We start from the raw sequence: 15,704 nt of genomic DNA on the forward strand, positions 1-15,704 counted from the left end.
GGATGCTGGCACTGCAGGCGGTGGCTTTATCCACTATGCCACAGTGCTGGCCCAAAATATTTAAAATATATATTTATCACCCTACTTTAATGTTGAATCTTTTCCTAAGTGTATATGTTATGAGACATTGATTAATGGTAGTGCAAAATATCAGTTAGAAATGCATTCTAAAGTATTATTTACTTCATCCTAATTCCATCATTCTTAAATTTTTATTTTTGAGTAACTTTATAATGTGCACATGGAGTACAATGGAATATGTATATACTTTATAGCCAACTAAGTATACATATATCAAAAGTATATAATAAAACATTTTTATTGATATGAGTTCTCTACCAAATAATTAGATATTCTTATTCTTGTACATCATTCATATCACAAATTGATTATTCTTGAAACACTAAGTCTTGCTTCTTAATGTTAATAGTCTCCAAAATTTTCCCATTGCTTATTGAATAATGTATAACACTTTGGCAATGTTTCCAATGTCTGGCTCCAACTACTATTTCCGAACTTTATGTTCATTGCCATCCACCATAAATTCACACTTTGATGCATACTGAGAAGTCACCAACTATTATACTAAGTTTGTTCTGATAGATGTGATAATTTGGGACTCACAACATTAACTTGCATGATATTTTTTAGTATTTTATTTCATTGCCAAAAATCATATTTCTCAGATACAGCTGGATTTTTAGCTTATATTAAATATCAAAAGATGTAATAACATCAAACACTTGCCCCTGAATGACAACAGGATGCTGGTGCTAAGTAACAAATGTTCCCTTTATACTGAATACGTATGCTCCACTTCATCAAATGTGTAACCTCTCTCTTTTGTCTCCATAACTCCATGGCCAAGTGTCAACTGATACTTTTTCCACCATGTTTTTGCTATGGTTAAAAAAAAATACAGGAAGACTGCAATGTATTTTAAGAGAACTGGAAGAGAGCATGTATGTATATGGAAGAGAAAATTTCTCCCTGCATTTGTGTCTCTACCACTGTTTCTTTTCCCCTACAGTCATAATGAATCTATTCAAAGGGAATAAGTTCACAGTGATGGCTCACTACTGGTGTGCTCACAGAGAGAGCACATGGCAGAGAGCAAGAATTTAGTTGCTGCCTGGGTTTGTATAGCAAAAGCCAGCTAAAGGCCATAGTGCAGTGGAGGGGGTGGTGCTAGCTTTTCCCAGGTTTTTCAAACTTGGTGGACCTTGCTCTCTGTGGGCAGGTTAACTAGAAAAGAATACAGAGCGTGGAGTGGGGAAGAATACAGGATGCGATATTGAGCTGAGCTGAGAAAGAATGCAGGGGCTAGGGAGTTCCTTGGGGGATTGGATCTGCTTTCAAGCAAAGAGCTAAAATGGTTCTGAGGATTATGTCCTTGCTCTGTCAATGCTGACTCTGAGCATAGATCGGGAGATGGAGCACTGGCTTCTTTCTGGCTACTTCCTGCTGATACAGGACATCGATGCAGGGCAGGGTAGGTATACTCTGGATCAGACTGACTGAAGAAGAAGAGCTGTTTGGTGATGTTCCTGTGGGATGACTGGAAATATAGCAGTCTCTCATTCCTGTTAAGAATCTTTGAAATATATTAATTATGTATGATAGGAATAGAAACACTATGCGATGCCTGAGGTAGGATTGCTGTCTGAAAACTTATCCTTAGATTGAAAAGGAAAAGGAAAACTTGGGTTTAAGCTCTAAACTAAGACCCTGAAGTAAAGCTGATTGATCTTAGTTCAATTGACTGGATACTAATAGAAATAGAAAACAAACCAAGTATTTTGTGCAAGAATGTTTCCCCATCTCCATTTAGAAACTCAAGCAAGTAACATTTAGAAATGTCCTCACAAACATAGGTCATAACACAAAACATAAAACAAACTACTATTATGTGCCGGCCTGCAGCACAATGAACCGGGTTTCCTGAAACAGAGAGTGGGAATGCGGGGACAAGGACGCAAAGAATGGAGCCAAGACAAGTCCTGATCAAGGCTCGTTTATTCAACAAATCCAGTAGTATTTAAACATGACCAGTTGTATACAAGAAGGCACACAAAAGATTTTACATACCCAAAAGACTTTTGGGGTTACAAAGAGTTCCCGATAAGGTTCTTCCACTTAACAGATCACAAAATGTTATTAATCATTGATTACAAGGGTATAATAAAACACCTAGGTGATAAATGCAGGTTTCAGGTGTGACTGATTATCTACATCATCTCTTGCGAGAAGTTTAGCAGTGAGATATGATGTCTCCATCCATATGTTTAAGTGTAAACAAAAGGGGCGACTGCCTATGGCTGCCCACACTATTATTGAAAGTAAGTGAGGGGAAAACCAATAGATTTAGAATCTTAAGGGTTTCAGACATTCTTGGAAACAGAATGTATAATAAATATACATATAATGTTGAAAAGAAAGGATGCAATCACAAAAGTGAACAATCGACTCTATAATATTCAAAGCACAACTTCATAATATGAAACATAATAATTACCGAATGTGGCAGAAGAAGGTGCAGAATAAACAAGAGAGAATTGAAGAACTGAAATTGCACTAGCATCCGGAGCCACGGCTCACTAGGCTAATCCTCTGCCTGTGGCACCAGCACCCCGGGTTCTAGTCCCGGTTGGGGCACCGGATTCTGTCCCCAGTTGCTCCTCTTCCAGTCCAACTCTCTGCTGTGGCCTGGGAAGGCAGTGGAGGTTGGCCCAGGTGCTTGGGCCCTGCACCTGCATGAGAGACCAGGAGGAAGTGTTAGGTAGGAAGTCAGTTATGAGCTTATGTGTGTGACATAAAGGCCTAAAGAGAAGACATCTATGTCCAGCATATGCTGCATCTCAAAGTCATCCTGATGATGTTTCAGGGGCAGTCCGGTGTTCACATCCTGCCCTGCCCTGCCCCCTTCTACCTGATAACCTGCCAGGTGGGGGGTCCCCACCCCTTCTGCCTGACAAATCTTCCACAATCTCCCAGGTGCAGCCCAGTGTCTGCATTTCAAACACCCTGCTCAGGATCCCAATTCTCTAGGGGGTCCTGCCCACCCTTCCTCCTGTCTGATAACATTTGCATCCATAAAGTCCTTTGTTTCAGCCATTAAAGTCCTTTGTTTCAGGAGGCAATGTGTGAAGACAAAGACCCATTTCTTTAACACACACACACCCACACACACACACACACCCCGCCTAAACCCCGCCTAAATGTAGACCCTGCACTCTCTCCCAGGTCCTGTCTGGAGAGGTGCCCATCCATTCTTATGGATGTCCCTTCCCTAACAAACTTTGCTACTTTTACTTTCCACTACTCTGTCTCACGCCAGAACCCTCCAATTTCTCCAGTAACACAAGGATATCAGCAGTCTCTAGAAACTAGAAAAGGCAAGGTGATCCTGCTCTAGATTCTCTAGAGAAAATGCACTTCCACCAATACATTTATTTTAGCCCAGTGAGATCATTTTGGACTTCAAAGCTTCAGAACCATAAGACAATTGTAGGAGTTGGAGTCCCTAGCTTGCTAAATGCTGGTACCACTTCTGTACTCTGGCTGCTTGCTTGCCTGCTATGCTCCCCTGAATTTATGACCTCCTGCCCCCCACCAGCTCCCCTGGAATTTATGGCCCGATGCTTCCTGCCAGTTCCTCCCCATGCCATCTCCTTTGTGTGGCCTGCCCGCCACATAACATATATAGCCTTTACGTTTAAATAAACCAATGAACAGTTAGGTCCCAATACCTTGCCATAAGGAGAATAAGAAGATAACCTACGTAGGTAGGAGATGACCTGCTCCCTTGTAAGTGTGAGGCTATAAAAACCTCTCTTATGCAAACAAGAGGGCCTTTTGCCTGTGCACTGCTAAAGGGCTGTGTGCGGGTAGGGGGTCCCAGCCGGGTAGGGGGTCCCAGCAGGCTGGTAACAAATAAACCTCTGCTTTTGCATCCACAACTGTGCATTGTGTATTGATTGGGAAATTCAGACACAACAACAATAAGTTTTGTCTATTTTAAATCACTAAATATATGTTTATCAATAACTGTTATGCCCAGTTCAGTCATCCCCAAAGACCACCAAGGAGCCGATACCGCTGTAAAGCACATGAGAGTTTTATTGCAAGTCCGGGCCTGGTCTCTCAATCAACACCGACACAGCAGGTCTGAATTGAGAGCCCCGACCCTTCAGTGAACAGGGTTTTTATAGGGTTTTCAGAGACATTCTATACATTATGGTACCATTTAGCAAATCATCTCATCCCGCGGGAAATTCAAAGAACATCTCCTAGAATTGATTAGTGCATCCAGTGGCAGGAACGGACCTACTAAAGGTGGTTGGATGGTTTTGGGGTTGATGCCTTTTGAACTGATTGGCCGAAGCATAGGGTCTGAGCTGATGGGGTGTACGTGCCGAATTGCAGGGTCTCAGGTAGCTATCAATCACCTTATCTGCCCTGCGAAGACACCAGAAACTCTAGGTATTTCTCTATTATCTGTTAATCGGCTGTTGTTAGGAGAGTTTATCACAAGGGGAGTTCATTTATTTACTTTTAGGAGCTTCTGGCTCAGGGTTCAGGGCCTGGTCAGGCCCAAGTTACAAGATGGAGGCCTAATTTAAAATAGTTGCACCTTGATCCAGGCTCAGGTCTCACATAGCCATGATATAATCATCATAAATAGCATTGTGTATTATTACTGCTTGCTAATTGATTGCACCACTGAAGCTCCATATGTAGTGTTATGAAACTGGCACAGTTTATCTATGGCGCGATCTACACCCTGATTTACATCCCAAGCTCTAGCCCCCACCGCCATTGCTAGAAGCCAGGTGGCTACATGGCCCAACCTCTGTTGTCAAGCTCCACCCCCATCCTAATGGGATTTGCTGCTCCTGCTTCCCTGCCTGCCCTCAGGCAAAGTTTTAAAAGGACCTGTTCCTGAACACTTGGCTCTCTTGGCTCCTCTCTCTTGGTTCTTCTCTCTTAGCTCTTCTCTCCTGCTCACTCTTTCCAGCCTTCTCTCTCACTCCCCTCTCTCCTGTCCTCTCTCCTCTTTCTCTCTTACTCTCCTTCTCCCTCTTCGCCCCTTCCCTCCAGTCTGCTGTGTTTTCCCCAATAAACTCTTTCCCTTACTCTGGTGTTCGGTGTGCTCTGTGACGGCTAACAGAAATATATAACATGTAGTATTCAGTACCAAAAAAATGAGGAATATGCATACATTCTTCTAAAACATACAAAAGATACTTAGGAAAACTATTCACATTTTGACTTATGGACCCAACAAATTTCAACAAACAATTGTCATAAATGACATGTTCTCTGATTGCATTATAATTTAGAAGAATTTTTACATTTTTATAAACATATTTACAGAAACATAAAAACTAAGTTGTTGCTCAAATATAACTCATAATGAAGTTTTGAAATAATTTATATAAGAATAATAAAAATATGTTTTATATAACTTTTCAGGATACCACAAAATGATACTTTAGGAAAATTTAGTCACTTAGACATTTTCAAATAATAAGGACTGAAAATACATCTAAATTAAGAAATTTGAAAATAAGCATAAAGGAAATATAAAAGATAAGATTATAATGAAGAAAATTAGTAATCTATGACAGAAATTATTATTGTTCAGAGGAATAAAAATCACAAGAAAGGAATTTGTTCTTTTGAAAAGATTAATCATGGGGCCAGTGCTGTGGTGCAGTGAGTTAAAGCCCTAGCCAGCAGTACTCTCATCCTATATGTGTGCTGGTTCGAGACCTGGCTGCTCCACTTCCAATCCAGCTCCCTGCTAATGTACCTGGGAAAGCAGTAGAAGATGGCCCAAGTCCTTGGGCCCCTGCACCAAAGCGGAGACCCAGAAGAAACTCCTGCCTCCTGGCTTTGGATCAACTCAGCTCCAACCATTACAGCCATTTGAGGAGTGAACCAGCAGATGGAAGACCTCTCTCTCTCTCTCTCCTCTTTCTCTCTACTCTCTACTTCTCTTTGTAACTCTGTCTTTCAAATAAATAAGTTTTTAAAAAAAGATTAATCATATGCAAAAAAAAAAACCCACTGGTCAGACTGATTTAAAAAATGAGAGAAAGGGCACATCAAAAATTTTTCAGACTATAGTTCACATCAATGTGTTAATTTTGGTTACTGCTATCCACATGGGAGACCTGGATCGAGTTATTGGCTGCAGTTTCAGGCCCAGCTCAGTCATTTTCATTGTTGGCTTTGTGGAATTGAATTAGTAAAGTGAATAGAAATTCTCTCTCTCTCTCTCTCTCTCTCTAATAAAAAAAAAAAATTAAAGAAAGACTAAAGTGTGGCATTGTAACAAGTATAGACAAATAGACCAATAGTAAATTGTTGGGTTAAGTAACAACTCCATATATACACGAATTCTTAGAACTATGAAAAATGTGCTACAGTGAAACCATAGAGAAAAACTGGTGTCTTCACAGCATGACTTTTCCAAGACGATGGGCTAGGAAACTCCAGGTCCTCAATCCTACGTGGAAGCATCACATAAACAGCAACATTCCAACCAAAGTAGCTTTGTAAGAATGTTAGAAACAAAGGATCTGAAGAAAATACTTGAACCACCAAACAACAAAAAGCAATACTTCAAACTGCAGAAAGTTTTGTGGCATGTTTGTTTGACCTTCTCCATACTCTCCCACATGTTGTGTACCTAGATGAGAAGGAAGTCACCCAATTCTCATTGCCTCCTTTGGGATTGATGGAAGAACTGAATTTTGAATTTTCTTACAGTATTCAGATTGATCTGATGGCTATTTACATGGCTGGTTTCTGTCTCGACTGTATGGAGCATAGGTCAGAATGTTGTCATAGATTGTATATCAGAGTGGAGATCAGGAACAAGGTAAAAAGATACCTGCTTCCATCACTTCTATTCACTTTAGTAGTGGAAGTTCCAGCCAAAGGATCTAGGCAAGAAAGAGAGACAATGGCATCCAAAATAAAATAAAGAAATAAAATAATCTCTATTCACAAATGAAATGGACATAAAACACCAAATATTTTACCTAAAAACTATTAGAAGTAATAAATTCAGCAAAATGTAGGATGAAAACAACACACAGGAATCAACTGTACTTCTATATGCTAATAAAATTCAAATGAATTTAATAAAAAAATTTTACTTACCATATATTAAAGGAATAAAATGCTTAGGGATAAGCTTAATTAAAGTGATGGGAGATTTGTTTATTGAAAAATGCAAAATGTCACTTAAAGATATTGAAGTCACATATGTGGAGAGACATTCATGCTTATGGATTAGAAGATTTAATACTGGTTAAGACGTCAATCATCTCCAAAGTTATTTATAAATTCAATGCAATCTCAACCAAAATCTTAATGTATTTTTGGAAGAAATAGGTAAAGCAGTCCTAAAATTCATGTGAAAGCTCAAGAAGATGTGCATAACGAAATAAATCTTGAAAAATATTTATAAAAGTAGATATCCCACACTTTCTGATTCCAAAATATAAAACAAAGCTATAGTAGTGAAAGCAGTGTGCATTGCCATAAAGACAGACATGGAACAATGGAGAACCACAAAATAAACTTTCACATGTTAGTTCAACTGATTTTCAGCAAGATGTCAAGACAGCTCAACACAGGGAAAGATCATCTTTTCAGGAAATAGTGTTGAGAAACTGGATATTCGTGTGCAAAAGAATAGGGATATACCTGTCCCTTACACTGTATGGAAAAAATAATTCAAAATGGACCAAAGAGCAAAATCCATAAAAGATTTAGATGGCAACCATATTAGTTTGGTAGGGCTGAAATGAGAAAATAACAGAGTCTGGGTAGTCTAAACACAAGGAATTTATTTTGTCAGAGACCTCTTTTCTGCTTTTTCTTTCTTCTAACATGTATAAATTTCATTGGAAACTATACATGATGTATGGTGTAATAGAGCCTGAAGCAGTCTGTAATTGTATTTGTAAGAGGCTTCAGATTCCTCTAGTGTACCTATTTTTTCTTTTTGTTGTTGTTGTTGTTGTTGTTGTTGTTGTTTTCTTTCTTCCTTTTTTTCTTTTTTTTAGTGTACCTATTTTTATCTCTTCTCTTAAAGTTGGTCATCATCAATACTCCACCTCAGAGAGAATCTGTGCCTTGCATGTCTTTCATATGTAATCCTTTGTTATTTTACTAGAGCTCTTGTTGGCATGGCGGTAATGTTTGGAGGGCTGGGGTGGGAGGAGCATACAATTAAATCTCAGTCATTTAGTGGATATGTATACTGTTGACTTTGACCTCCAGAAGTGTTTCTTAGTTCTCCCCCAACCATAACCATGAAGGGGCTGCAGTGGAATAATGTCTTTTGCTGGGATAAGGTTTTTATAAATTACCTGTGCTGGTGTGTATGCCTTTTGTTATTGGCATACACCTATTCCTGTTTCTACCAGGTCCACGAGGGGACAATTCTCTGATCTTCACCTTTGTAATCTCGTAGAGTTCATGTAGGTAAAACCCATTAAAGTGTGGGCAAATGCTCTAAAACTATGACCTCAAGAAGTTTCTCAGACTTATGTTAACTATAATGACCCTCAAGTATTTCACTAAAATTATCATTTAAGTATTCTGCCCTATCCTTGGTGCCATTTGTCCCTCCCACAAATGTGATTGTGCTTTTCTGCTTTAAAAGACAGACCCTTGCCTTTGCTCCGGTGGAGAGATCTTGGGGCGTTAGCCTGCTCTTGGCCACCAGCTAAATAAAGGACTCATTCCAAATTCTAATGTGTGGCGCTTTTCTGTGACTCAACTCATTCCAAATTCTTAGTGTGTGGCTCTTCTGTGTGACTCACTTTGGGTATAACACTGTGAGTTTTTCATGTAAATCTTTTATGATATTGAAGTAGTATATTTGTAGTTATTGAGTGTCTTGACCGTGCTAATTTTGTCAAATACCTTTTCTGCATCAATTGAGATGATCAGGTTTTCTCATTTTTGCCTCAGTCCATTAATGTGATGCCTTCTACTGATCAATTTCTGTGTGGAAGTATTCTTGCCCTCCAGAAACAAATATCACTTGACCAGGGTATGTATTCTTTTTAGTATATTGGTAAACTAAGCTTTAGAATATTTTGTTGAAGACTTTTGCATAAATATCCCTAAAAGATATTGTTCCGTAGTTTTCTTACAGTGTCTTCGTCTGGATTTAGTATTAAGGCAATGCTGGATTGATAGAATGAGTTTGAATATGCTCCATCTTTTTCAGATTTTCAGAAGAGTTTCAAAAGCATTGCTGTTCCCAAGTTTCATTTCTGTTATTAATTTCTTATTTCATCCTGTTGTGATTGAAGAGGACATGTAAAATAATAGCTATCTTTAAACCTATTGAGACTTAAATTTTGTTCAACATATGGTCTATTTTGGAGAATGTCCAATGTACACTTGAGAAAAAAAAAAGCCATATTGTATGTTTTCTTTTTGGTAGGATTATCTGCATATGTCAGTTAGATAAAGTTAGATTATTGCTTTTGCTCAAGTCTCTTATTTTCTTATATTTATCTTATGTCTGGTTACCATCTCCATTATTAAGAGTATAGTATTGAAATCTCCAACTATTTTTGTAGAATTATTTCTCTCTTCGATTCTGTTCATTTTTCTTCATATGCTTTGATGGTCTGTTATTATGTGCCTGTGTGTTCATAATTTTATATCTTCTTGGTATAGTAAACTATTTATTAATACATTATATGCATTCATCCTTCTCTTAAACTTTTTCTGTGTATTTTATAGCACCCATGCTCTTTTGGTTACTATTTTTATGGACTATCATTTTTCATCCTTTCAATTTCTGTCTCTTTGTGACTGTGAACAGAGAGTGAATCTGCTACAGACAAGTAGTTGATCACATTTTATAAATCATTCTTCCAAACTCTATCCATTGATTTTAAAGTGTAATCCATCTATACCTAATGTAATTACTGGTAAGGAATGACTGGTTGTTTTGCTATTTGTTTTCAATATTCATGATAATATTTTTGCCAAGTTTTTGCATTACTTTCTTTAAGTACACTTAATTTTGCTAGTGAAATTTAAATTTCCTTCACATTTCCTTTTATGTGCATTCTGTAACTACTTTCTTTGTGGTTACCATGTGGATTCCATTTAATATTCCAAAGTTATAAAACTCTAATTTAAATTTATACCATCATAACTTCAAAAACATACAATCACTATTTTCCTACATTGCTCTGTTCCCAGCTCCTTATTTTTGCTATTGATGTCATAAAATTTCATCTTTTATATATTGTGCATATTGAACATACCCTAATGATTATTTACTCGTTTGTCTCTTAAGTCATATGGAACATAAAATGTATGGTTACAAATCAAATTACAATATCAGTTTTTATGATATCCCATGTACTCATCTTTGCCAGAAGTCATTGTTTCGTCATAAAGCTTCAACTTGGTATACAGTCTCCTCTCATTTTAACTTGAAGGACTCCATTTAAATTTCTTTCAGGGCAGAATCAGTAGTAACGAAATGTTTTGGCTTTTGTTTTTCTAGTAACGTGATAAATTCTCTTACTTCTCCTAAGTATAAGGCTCTTGGTTGACAGCTTTTTTTCCTTCAGTTATTATATTTTTCAGTTCTAAAATTACTATTTGGTTCTACTTTATAACTTCAATTTCTTTTATGACATTTTTAATTTTTGTTTGCTTCAAATGTTTCCCTAATTGCTTTTTGGTGCATTTTTTGATGGCTACTTTAAAATACTTGTCAGCTAATTCTAATATCTCTGTCATCCTGGCATTTACGTGTTTTGATTATCTTTTTCCTCTAAGTAGAGATTTTCCTGGTTCTTGGTATGACTGCAACTTGTAATTGAAGCCTGAATATTTTGAGTATTATGTTATGGAATTCTGGATCTTAGTTTCTGTTTCAGCTAATTTTTGTCTCCTTGCTCCAACAGAGGAACGGCAGAGGAGGCAGCTTGTTACTGCTTACTAGAAGTATAGATCTAATTTTTCTTACTTAGACTCCTTGGACACCTGAGGGGGAGGGCACAGAGCCCCCTCTTTTACTAGTGGGCTGGGATTGATATTCTAGCTATTCAAAAGACTATTGCTATTAAACCTATAATTGGTAGAGTGCCTTGCTACTGTGTGGGACTGGCCTTGTTAATTTTGGGTCATGTGAAAACTTCTAACTCTATTATGACTTCTCTAACACCACTGTAGTAGAGAGGGAGGGTTGCCTTCATTTTTTTTCACCATACCTATGGCCATTTCTGGGTGCCAGGCTTTTTCAACTTCAAGTTAATGGATATGTGAGGTAACAATCAACCCAGGAAACTAGTGTTCAGGTGTTTTTATTTGAGTTCTGAGATATCTAGCTGGTCTGTTTCCTGTCAATCTTTAAACATTTTCTTATGTTTTTTATATATAATGTTTGAGGTATAGTAGTACTGATTAAAAGAAGCAGAAAGCCATATGATTACCCTATCTTTCTAGAAGTATTTTTTAAATCTAATGAGATTATCATATATTTCTCCTTTTTTTCTGTTAATTTGGTGAATTGTTTTGAATAATTTTTGAAATGTTAAACCACCCTGGCATTCCTAGATTGAATCCTATATGGCTTTATATCATTATTATTTTTATATATTTTGTATTCAATATTTTAATATTTTGTTAAATATTTCTACATCTCTGTCTTTGGGAGAGACTGTTAAACAAATTTCCTTTTCATAAAATCTTGCCATATTTGGGTATCTGGGATATGTTGATCTCATAAAATTGAGTAAGAAAAATTGTTTTTGCATTATTTTGTGTAAACATATATGTATTCTGTAATTTTTTCTTTATAATTTTGAGATAATTTTGTGGTGTAGCTATCTGAACACAAAGTTTACTTTGTGTCAATGAGAATAATTACCTTACTAGATATTACACTTTGGGGATTTTTTACATTGCTACCAGCTTTGATTAATTTCATCTTCAAAAAATATTTTCTCTCATTCATAAAATACTCAAGTGCATTTATTTATGACACCCTAATGATATCCCTAGGTTTTGAAGTAATGTTTTTTATTTCATCTATATTATTTATAATTTAAATCATTTTTTATAATTTTGATGAGCTTAGTTTTTCCTTTTTAAGATTTATTTATTTATTTGAAAGGCAGAGTTACAGAGGCAGAGGCAGAAAGAAAGAGAGAGAGATCTTCCATCCACCGGTTCACTCCCCAAATGGCTGCAACAGCCAGAGCTGGGCCAATCGGAAGCCAGGAGCCAGGAGTTTCTTCCAGGTCTCCCACACAAGTGCAGGGGCCCAAGCAGTTGGGACATACTGTACTACATTCTCGGGCTATAACAGAGAGCTGGATCAAAGTGGAGCAACTACATCACAGCACCAGCCCTGATGAGCTTAGTTCTTACATGTGTGGTATTGTTCTTTTGCTATCTATTTTGGATTCAGTGTGTTCTCCCAAAATCCATACTTTGAACGGTGAACTCTCTGTGGCTGCACTTAGAAATGAGGTCTGTAAGGAAGTAATTAAGGTTAAGTGAGCTCATAAGGGTGTGGTACTTATCTGATAGGACTAGTAACTTCGTAAGAAGAAACACCAAAGAACTCTCTCCCTCTTTTCTTCCCTGTGTCCTCCCCTCACCTCCCCTCTTTTCCTCTACCTCTCCTGTCCTCTCCCCCTTTTGCACACACTTACACATACACACACATTCACATACATTCTGAAGAGGTCATGTGAACACATGACAAGAGAGTAGCCAACAGGTAACAAGGAAGAGAGCTCACACAAGAAAATACCACATAGTCTGTGATATTTTGTTGTGACAGCCTGAGCAGACTAAGACACTGTCATAAAAATTACTACAACTCTACCACCTTTAGACAAAATAAATTAACTGTTTTATATCACTTTACATGAGAAATCTGTCTAGATTTTACTGATTTTTTTTCTTTACTCCTGGTCTCATAAAGCTAAAATCAGAGAAAGAAAATCTTCATTATATACCATTAATAAAATGGTATATAATCGAAAATAAAATATATAAGGGTACTTCAAAACATTTGTGGGAAATCAATGAAAATATACATTTATTTGAGTATAAAAAATTTGGAATCCATGCATAGATATATCATAATACACATTTTTCATGAACTTTTGAAGAATGCTTACATGCTATGTATGCATTTATTTCAATTTTTGCACCAAAATGAACTTACCTTTTAATTCACTTTTCAAGAAACTTTTGGAAGTACCCTCATATCTTAACATCAAGGGGAGATTATACTGTAACAAATATCTGAAATGTGGTAACAGCTTTTTAATGGGGTTTGGTGTGGGGAGCAACTGGGAGCAACTCGGACTAGACTAAGTTACTGGAATTAAGACTTATTCTATGCATCTGCTCTCCCACAATATGGCGCTGGGAGAGGAGGAAACAGCTTCTACTCAGCTGCCTCCAGTTCAACCAATAAACAGCAGGACCTGCTCCTGATTGGAGGAGAGCAGCGTACTCAGCGTGTGGGTAGCAGAGTTGGGATTGGTGGAAGAGGACTATAAAGGAGGAGAGAGACGGCATGCACCAGGAACATCTAGCTGAAGGAACACCTGAGCAGCCCCCGAGAGAGCCGGCCGGCGGTGTGCCGCTCCCCCGCGGAAGTGGGGAAAGTGGCAGGGGGAACCGCCCTTCCACAGAGGTGGAAGGATCAGTAGCCAACCCGGGAAGAACCAGCAGCAAACCCGGGGAGGGCCGAGCAGACAAAAGAACAGCGCAGGGTCCTGTGTCGTTCCTCCGCGAAGAGGGGGAGCGACAGTTTGGGAAGAGACTATAAGGACTAATTTTTTTTTTTTTAAGATCCACTGATTTATTGGGGCCAGCGTTGTGGCGTAGCAGCTAAAGCTGCCGCCCGCAGTGCCAGCATCCCATATGGGTGCCAGTTCGAGCCCTGGTTGTTCCACTTCTGATCCAGCTCTCTGCTATGCCCTGGGAAAACAGTGGAAGATGGCCCAAGTCCTTAGGCCCCTGCACCCACGTAGGAGACCCGGAAGAAGCTCCTGGCTCCTGGCCTCAGATTGGCGCAGCTCCAGCCGTTTGGGCCATCTGGGGAGTGAACCAATGGATGGAAGACCTCTCTCTCCCTCTCTCTCTCTCTCTCTCTGCCTCTACTTCTCTCTCTCTCTCTCTGTGTGTAACTCTTTCAAGTAAATAAATAAATCTTAAAAAAATTTACTTATTTATTTATTTGAAAGGCTGAGTGATGGGGGGGGCTGGGTGATCCCATGGGACTTCCTGCCCTGCCCAAGCAGGAGGTTGGGAGGGACCTCACAGTCTGGCTGCTGGCAGACGGCAGGAGCTCCAGGCCCATATCCTCCATTCCCCCTTTCTATTGGAAGCCTGTGGCTGTGCCTTTATGATTGATAGAGAGCCGATGAGCAACTCCCACATTCCAGATGTGGGACAGTTGCACAAAGGAGCCCAGGGGCCTATGTGGCCTATGTGACCTATAAGTCTATTGGTTAGGGGTATTTGGCACACTGCCCCTTCTGCCCTATAGAATTGCTGTTACTACCCCAGGTTTTTTCTCCCTGTCTTACCCTATAAAAGTCTGTGCCTGATTGCTAATAACAGACATGTTCATCAGGCCTGTCTCCAGTGTTTCTTGTCAAGAGACATTGTTGCTCTTCCTGCCTGACAGCTAAGGGTCTCACACCAAGAGACCTGGGGCAGGGGGGCAGCAAAAGAGAGAGAGAGAGAGATCTTCCATCCACGAATTCACTCCCCAAAATGTCCACAACAGCCACGGCTGGGCCAGGCCAAAGCCAGAAACCAGGAACTCTATGCAGCTCTCTCATGTGGATGGCACGGGCCCAAATACTTGAGCCATCATCTACTATCTCCCAGGCACATTAGCAGGAATGTGAATGGAAAGCTGGATCAGAAGTGTGGAGTAAGCAGAACCCAAACCAGATCCTTTGATAGGGGATGCAGGCGCCCCAAACAATGACTTAATCTGTCATGCCACAGTGCTCACTCCAGGCTTGGTGAATATTGAAGAATATGTTGCAGAATGTCTAAATTCCTTTGACCAAACTTTTTGCTAAAATGCTTTCTGAATTGGTTTTACCATTATACATTCTGACCTGTAATATATAAGAAGTAATGTTAAATTTTGAATTAACAGTATTTTCACATTTTAGGGTTATAATTGAACATGTCAAAACATATGTATTGTTTAAAGCCACCAAACAAGACAAAATATGGAATCAACCCTGGGTCTCTGTTAATAGATGAACAAAGAAAAATCCTCCGCTTTGCGGCGCCGGCACACCGGGTTCTAGTCCCGGTCGGGGCACCGGATTCTGTCCCGGTTGCCCTTCTTCCAGGCCAGCTCTCTGCTGTGGCCAGGGAGTGCAGTGGAGGATGGCCCAAGTGCTTGGGCCCTGCACCCCATGGGAGACCAGGAGAAGCACCTGGCTCCTGCCATCGGATCAGCGCAGTGCGCCGGCTGCAGCGTGCCGGCCACGGCGGCCATTGGAGGGTGAACCAACGGCAAAGGAAGACCTTTTTCTCTGTCTCTCTCTCTCACTGTCCACTCTGCCTGTCAAAAAAATGGTAGGTATACAAAAAAATGGAATATTATTCCATAAAAAGAATGAAACCCTGACATTTCCACAAAATGA

Source organism: Oryctolagus cuniculus, chromosome X, assembly GCF_051225735.1.
Source record: "Oryctolagus cuniculus isolate XC-2025 breed Fujian yellow rabbit chromosome X, ASM5122573v1, whole genome shotgun sequence".
NCBI lineage: Eukaryota > Metazoa > Chordata > Mammalia > Lagomorpha > Leporidae > Oryctolagus > Oryctolagus cuniculus.